Source organism: Molossus molossus, unplaced genomic scaffold (genome assembly GCF_014108415.1).
Source record: "Molossus molossus isolate mMolMol1 unplaced genomic scaffold, mMolMol1.p scaffold_m16_p_1, whole genome shotgun sequence".
Lineage (NCBI taxonomy): Eukaryota > Metazoa > Chordata > Mammalia > Chiroptera > Molossidae > Molossus > Molossus molossus.
The window spans coordinates 141,327,260-141,335,531 of record NW_023425344.1 but is presented as its reverse complement, the minus strand read 5'-3'; the positions used below and the strand labels follow the sequence as shown (position 1 = coordinate 141,335,531).

The following is an 8,272-nucleotide window of genomic DNA, read 5'->3' as shown; positions in this document are numbered from 1 at the left end:
AGACTTTTAATAGGCAATCATTCATTGAATATGTTGGCACTGCCTGCCCTGTAGTAAACAATGGGCCCTTAACAGTGTCACCTGAAATATACTTTGCTAATTGACTGGAGTGACAACTCCCATCTGTGTGGTATTAGAACACGTTAATGTGGCCAAAGTTCTGATGTGTTTGACCTGTTAAAAAGCACAGACCAGTTTTACCCCTACAAGCAAAAGGGAGCAAGATTTGAGTAACTAATTATTTCAAGAATCTATTTCAGAAAGAAAGCCAGGTTAGGTCTCACCCCCTAAATGAACAGTTCAAGACATGTACATTGTCATTGTGACCTTAGCTATGTCCCTGAACTGCCTTCCCCTGCCAAGCCTCCTTATCAAAACGGCTGGTTGCCTTTTCTGCCACTAGCCCACACGCTGCGTTCTGTGTAGTTCTTCATGCCAACTCATCGCTCTTAAACTCCTCATTCATCATATCAGTGACAGTGGTTTCTCACAGAAAGTCAGAATTTTTGTCTGCCAAAAGGGGAAAAATGTGGCTGCTTTTCATCCTCAGAGTCCTGTCTGTGTGAGTGGAGTGTGCCTTACTTCCTTCCCAACGTCTCTTGCAGCCTGGGGCTGGGAAACTTGGGAACTGGGAGGGGACAATATAGCAAGAGTTTGAGTTAATGACCTTTCCCTAAAATCTACTAGATTTCTATGCATTGGCTCCATAAGGAGATTTAGAAATCATCTGTCCCCATAATTTCCTCCCCACACCTTTCCATTTCATAAACGAGTGAATTCACCTTCAGACCTTGTAGACAATTGCCCAATTCACCCACTATTAAAGGCAAGATGTCTAGGCCCCAGTCTATCATTTCTCCTTCTATTACTCTTCTGGGCTATAAAAATTCTTCATGACCATATTTCTCCTGCTGATTTTTAGTTCTTACAACTCTCAAGCTCGGCCTGCTATTCTGATCAGGGCAGACTTTTACTGTTATGTAAATTCTGAAATCTGAAAATTTTGTCTCTGTTCTTAGCTGTTCTAGCCCCCTTTCCTTTCAAATGTCTTAAGTTTGACTCATCTGTGCCATGTATTGGAAAGAATGTGAATTTTAGAACCAGGTATTTAATACTGCAACTTAAATGATCATGGGCAAGTTAATGAGTTTGTTTCCTTATAGGATGTTTGGATGAACTGAGGCGACGTGAGAAACAGAATTGTCTTGTTTCTGGCCCATAGTAGGCCATCAAATAAGCTCTGTTTTCATCTCATGTCCACATCATCCACGGTACTTTTCCTGACCATCCTATCTTGCCCTGTCTCAGGATTCCAGAGTCTCTCAATTCAGCCCAGCATTATATTGTTTTCTGATGTTTGCTCTTTGTGCTTATTATTAGTACTGTTTACAATTTATTCTCCCTTCCCTGTAAGAGGATTGCCTATCTCTACCTCATGAATGTTGGGCTTGATCACGTGACTTATTTTGGCCAATGGAATATGAATACATGTGACATGTCCCACGTTCTCCTTAGAGAGGTCGTGAGTTTCAGCCACTTACTGTCCTCCCTCTGCCACAAGAATGGCTCATTGCACGCAGGAGCTGCTGCCTCAGCTGGAATCTCAGAATGAGAAAACCTGTGGTGCTGCGGTAGGTGACCTCAAGTGTGAGCACCAAATACATGGGTGTCATTGTAAGTCTATGAGACTGTGCTGATGGTTACCTCTGAAAATTCGCTAATCAACTCCTGTTTTCTCTGTTAGTCTTGTTTCCTGAAATAGAGTTAAACTTCTGTAGTTCATTACTCAGATGTTCAAGAAATTCGACAGACTTTATTTCTGTAACAACTCTGCCTCGAAGCCTCTATTCTGCTGGATAAGTAAGAACAAAAAACACCTTAATAACCAACTTCAGTCTTTCTTGAAATCCTCTCCCACCAAATACTTTCCTAGGATTGAGCTATGGTTATTATAGGGGTCCAGTGCCCTGGGGTAGTGGGTTTTGTTTAGTTGGCCATCATTCCATGACCTCTTCAGGTTTGGTGGCCCTCTAAAGCCATGCCCTGGGCACAGGAGTCTTCAGCAGAGCTGCCCAAGATCCAGACACGATCTGCTTCCACTGTTCTGTTTCCAGCTTCCTGGGAGGAAGCAAGGCCTAGGTTCCTCTGTACTTGAGACACAGACCTGCTCCCTCTCTTCTCTCTCCCCTAGACAGAAGCACCATCTTCAGTCTTGAGGAAATCCTTTCTCTTTCAAGTTTCTATAAGAAACTTTGCTTTCAAATCCTCTTCCCGTAAAAACCGTAAGCCTCTGTTTTCCTGCTGTACACCTGTTTGCCCCGACGCAAGGATCTTAGAGCCGACTGGACCTATTTGACTGTGGTGGAAGGGAAAGGGAAAAATAGGGAACAAACAGTATTTGAAATTATTATATAACCACATATCCAATTTAGAGCAAGGTTTCTCTATTGTGGAGGACAATCTTATGCACTATAGGGTATTTAACAGCATTCCTGACTTCCACCCACTATAGACCAGTAGCAACTCCCCCTCCAGATGTGACAACCCCAGATGTCTCCAGATATTGTCAAATGTCCTGGGGGGGGGGCAACATTATACCAAGTTGAGAACCACTGATTTGGTGTATGAATTGAGTTACCACTTTTGCTTTCCACAAGATGTATAGAGTATTTAACCCATCAGAAGTACTTAACAGATATTTCAGATGGAAGGAATTAAAATAGTAAATTTTACTTATACTTTGGATGGGAGGTTACAGTTCATCTTAAATGGAGAAGTGATGGGAAACACATAAGTTTGTCTTAAATTTTTTTTTAAATCCTCACCCAAGGACCTTTTTGCATTTATCTTTAAGTAGAGCAGGAGGGAGAGAGGGGGTAAGAGAGAGAGAGAGAAACATGAATGTGAGAGGGACACATTGAGTCATTGCCACCCACACAACCCCAACCAGGGCTGGGGACAAACTACAACCGAGGTATATGCCCTTAGCAGGAACCAAACCTGGGTCTCTCTGGACCGCAGGCCGATGCTCTAACCACTGAGCCAAACCGGCCAGGGCTGTCTTAAAACATTTGTCTTTCTCCACCCCTTCGCAGGTATGCAATCAGTATGGGTGACTGCTCAATCTAATTATTGCTACTGAGGAATTCTAATGGAATTCTGAATCTAGTCACTCAACCAGTATGCTGATGAACAGAAAGTTGGTTGGTTGGGGAAGAACATTTATAGAAAGGAACAACAAAATAAACAATTTACATTCCAAAGAATATAATCCCTGGGAGGGCATAAGTCAATTGTAGAGGTCTGCCAACATCACACTCCTCGAATGTGCTGTTTGAGGGATTTGCCAGAGTGGAGATGAAAAGGTGATTGGAATCCCACATGCTGATAAAGCTGCACATGCTGACCTGGTTCCAGGGCCTCTAAACTCCTTTCTACAATGAAAGGAACTTTTCCCTGGAAAGGTGAGGGATTTTGACATGAAGTCTTCTTAGCAGGGTAAAGACTCCACAGTGGGCAAGAGAGGAGATTATATATTCTTTCAGTAGAAGTAAGTCTTTGATGTGTGTATATTCCAGTTGAGGAAGGCATTACAGAGAAATTGTTATTTATGTTTCACAGGAAATTAATCCTACCTCTTTTCTCGGACACAACGGCACCTAATTATGAAGGCAAAGAGACTAGCAGGGATCAGCATCACCCACGTTCATGCTGCTTGTGGCCTGGTTGTAACGAATGCGGGAGCTTTTATCCTCAGACACACAGCACAGAGTCTGCATCTTGGGCTTTTAGACATTTATATACGCAAACACTTGGCAGCACAGGTATCTTTGCGACCTTCCTTAACAATAGCAGACTGCTGTTCAGAGCCTGGGGTAAAATCTAGTGGGTACATCTCATTTTGGCATGTGTGAGAAGGAAAACCTTGTGTTGTAGGATTACTTCACCAGTATGATATTTTAGAAATAGCTGAGATTTAAATTACCATGAGGCTGTATTATTAAAGTGAGGGATTTATTCAGTTTATACTACAAATCCCTGGAGAGATAAATGTACGCATATGATAGGTAAAACCAGAAAGGTAAATAGCAAGTCTGCGCTCTATTTTCTATTAAGTAGTATTTTAGTTGTATGATGATTTTTAAAGGACAAGAGCACACAGAGGACTATTTAATCAGAATGTGAAAAATTAGGCTCAGAGGGAACCAAGAATTTTAAAAAAGTTTATCTTTTAGACAATAAGATATGACTGCTAAACCTTAGACTCTTTTTTTTTTTTTAAACCAATGTTTTTTAAAAGACCAGGTGTGGTATGTTGCTCATTTGGTGACTTACTGGTTCCTCTCCTTTCTGATCATCCGCTTTGTCAGTGGGGATCCCCATCCTGAGAGTACTTACCTCGCAAAAGTACTTTTATTATTTTATTTATTTATTTATTTTAAACCTCACCCGAGGACATTTTTCCATTTTTTGTTCAGGTAGAGTGGGAGGGAGAGAGAGAGAAACATCAATGTGAAAGAGACACATCAAGTGGCTGCCACCCACACGACCAACCAGGGCCGGGGACAAACTGCAACCGAGGCACGTGCCCTTAGCGGGAACCGAACCTGGGTCTCTCTGGATCAGAGACCAACGCTCTAACCACTGAGCCAAACCGGCCAGGGCGCAAAAGTACTTTTAGACACAGCATATCACTGAAGAGTTCTTCATTTCCAATTTTCTCTCCCAACTCTAAAAAGTTTCAGACCTACCTATTCTAAGTCTGACCACCTGGAAAGCATCCCTTGCTTTCTCTCTCCACCGCTTTCTCAAGATCAAGCTGAAGGTTTCTCTTATCCCCAAAGTCTTCCTTAACTTATACTAATCAGTATACTGATGACTTTCTTGCTGGTAAAGCCTCCATACTTAATTTCAGAATTTGCTCCCAGAATGGGGTTATGTCAGTGTATTCCAAAATGCGTGATAGGGAATAAAGCTCTATGGGATGTTAACAGACATCACATTAGAAAGGGAGGCCATGTTGAAATAAGTCTGAAATCCTGTGTAGACAAAGTTTTGCCCCCCTACCTCCTGACCCCCTCACCAGACCTTCTCAATGATGTGACTCTTCAAGATGGGAAAGTAATATGTGGTGTTTCCACACATTAGTTTCTCACAGACATTTTTCTTGTAATATTTTTTAACATTCCATAAAACAGAACAGACTTCGGGAATGCCAAGTTGGTGTGTATGACTAGGTGAGGCTGGCTGTGCACATGCTGGGAGTGAAGGGTCAACTGAGTTCAGAAGTGAAGAATGTTAGTGGGAAGTTGGTGAGGGAGCATTACCACAAAGATACCAGCCCCAGGAGATCAAGACCAAATGGGCAGTAAATCTGACCTGGTTCCAGGTAGGCACTGAGAATCAGTGGACAGGGTGACAGATCCAGGGGCTTGTGAAGTAGAGAAATAGCTTTGAAAGTGCTGTGCTAAAATTGCCAGAAAACCAGCTGGGAAAGAAATGGGAGTGAGCATAATTATTCATAACTTCAACAGATATTACTGAGCATTTACTATTTATTAGAGAGAGGGTTCACAGAAATGAGGCTACTGGGTAGGACTCAGCCAGCTAGCTAAAGGTCAGAGCTTGGACTTGGGGGGCAGAGGAATGGCAAAAACCAGATGCTCAAGACAATTGTGCAGATGTTAAAAAGTATAGATAGGGAGTATTGTGCCTGAGTGGTACAGACAGCTGGACTTGGCTAGGAGCTGATATGCCGTCCATGCCATGATGGACACAAAGAGCAAACTCCTTGCTGCCTAGTGACTTCTTGGGTTCAAGAGCAGAGAGCCCTTTTGCAGTGGAGGAAGTCCCTTTCCAATTCCTTCTATTTGAGAAGCACCTGTCACATTTTTACAACCATTTGTCTCTTTTATCTTCTTGAATGAATCTCTACTCACATTCATTTATTTCCAATCACTGTTCTAAGACAAGCATATTGAAGAATTTTTAAAAATAAGGCAATTTGAGCCCTCTGAAACAGTTCCTTATTCTCCCTGCCAAGAATGTCCTATGTCCACAGCAGGAAGTTCAATTAGCAGATCCATGAATCAGGATTTTAATTGTTCATTTATCTGGAAGGAAAATGCTAGTTTCGCTTCTATGCTATACCTTACTTGTGAGAATCACAGTGTGACATTGACTGAACCTGGTCCCTGTGGTGAAATGTGAGATGGTAAAATGCAAACATGTTGGTGGAAATTTGTTCACATTTGTTCTTGGGAGTTTCTGTATTTAGCAAGTAGCAAGAATTCACAGTTGTATGAAAAAACTTAGAATTGACTGTAGAAGGTTAGGAGGTATTCTAATTAAGAAATTTGCTAATTGTTATTCCCTGCTGTGTCTATAGACTATATTTGGTTTTAAGTCATGACTAAGCATCTGAATGGTTGTGTTTACCCGAACATATTCTCCACTGTTATCTTGCCTCCCTAGCTAGATGATACATTCTTTATGTCTAGGGTCAGTCCTCCTCCCCTCCTCTCCATCTACCCTCCCCCCCTCCTGCTGCTTCTTCCTTCCTTTGCAGCCCTTGAACCTAGAGGCTCCAAAGTTCTCATTGAGTATCTTTCATTAATATCTTTTTTTTAATTTATTTTTTTCACATTTAACTTTATTATTGTCATTTAAAGCTTGATAGTTCTGTTTCACTGGAATTTAAACAGTAGAAATAGCAATAGCTCTGTAGGTATAAATTATATACATTAAATTCAAATAATTGGAGATTATTTTTCAGTACGGAAACTATACAAATGAAATAATTTTCAAAAGGACCATAGCAATATTTTGTGATTGTGGATTATCAATTACTTTAGGACCGAAACAAAGATTCTAAATATTCAGACTTCTTTTGCTGTGTTTCATATTTACCTGTATTCTGAGTCAAGCTACTTAACTAAAAGGTCTGATTTAGGAAGGCATTTAACTTTGTAGCAGAAAAATTTTCCATCTACAGTTTCCACCTTCAAAGGAATTGACAATACAGTGCGGAGGTAATCTGCAGGTTCCCTTCTGAACAGTGTGCAAAAATTATGTCAACCTTATGAAAAGTCAAACGGGACTAAAAAACGGAACAATAAACACAGTTCAGTAAAGCATAATGTTAACTTTTCCCCATGTAAAAATTAATCAATGAAATAAAACGTGAACTATAGTTGACTTGGTTTCAGGAAACACATTTGAGAACTCCATTATGGTTCTTGTCTTATCCCGTCAAGGACAGAAATTTGCAGGCTACCATGCTGTTCACTTTGTGGATTGTAGCAGTGAAGGAATGCAGATGCGCTTGCCTAGAAGTGGTAATGAACTGCGGTCCTGACCCTTCCCACTTTTCAGGTACAAACAAATCTTTGTCTGTGTAGATCAGCAGATCAAATGAACAGGAAACTTCCAACAGCGCCAGAAATGTCACTGTAGCTGTGATGTATCTGATCACTGAGCGGATTTCATCTTGGACAGCTTTCTGAGACTCTTCTGTAAGTGTACTGTCATCTCTGGCAGTCTTGTCACACTTGATATCAAATTGCCATCTTTCAAGGACCTCACCACTTTCAATATTCGAGATGACTACCCCCAGTTTCTGAACCGAACACTTGTATAACCAGTCTTTTAGTTGTTCCACCACATTATTTAGGTATTTCATGATCAGGATCAGTGGTTATAAGCAAGGTGAGTCCATATTTCTGCACTCAAGTAAGCATTTCAGATGGGCAAATGCCACACTGATATAAAATGCTGTTGACGCCAAATGAGAAGAACTCAGCCATGATTCCAGCGCTCCTGTGCAGCGGTGATGCCATGCTCCTGGGAGAACTGCCACGCCATGGCCGGGCCCACAGCTGCAGGGCGCGCCCACTGCACATGGAAACTGTAGGGCTCACAGCAACTCCTTGCCATTACCTTCTTGGGTGAAATCATAGCCCCCAGGTTTGGGAAGACAGTGGCACCACCAGCTTCTATATCACTCATCTTGGCTGGGAAGGTCCTCCCTGAGGACTGAGGGGTCCCTGTCCCACACCAGGCGCCCAGCTCAGGGTTCCAGTGCCAGGAAGAGAAGTCCCCACAACTTCTGGCTGGAAAAACCAGCGGGAACTGAGGCTCAGGGAGGCTGAGGCGGCTGGAGCCCCAGGCAGCTCCCTTCCATTAATATCTTTAATAGAAAAATTTCTTTCAATGTCTTTATAGTTAGATATACCCTAACCTAAGAGGGAGGGATGATAAAAGAACTGGATAT

General features: G+C 41.9%; 1 pseudogene; it reads right to left on the bottom strand.

The window, feature by feature from the left end:
- Positions 1 to 7,243: 7,243 nt before the first annotated feature.
- LOC118642305 lies at positions 7,244 to 7,863 on the bottom strand (annotated as a pseudogene).
- Between the last annotated feature and the right edge of the window lie 409 nt (positions 7,864 to 8,272).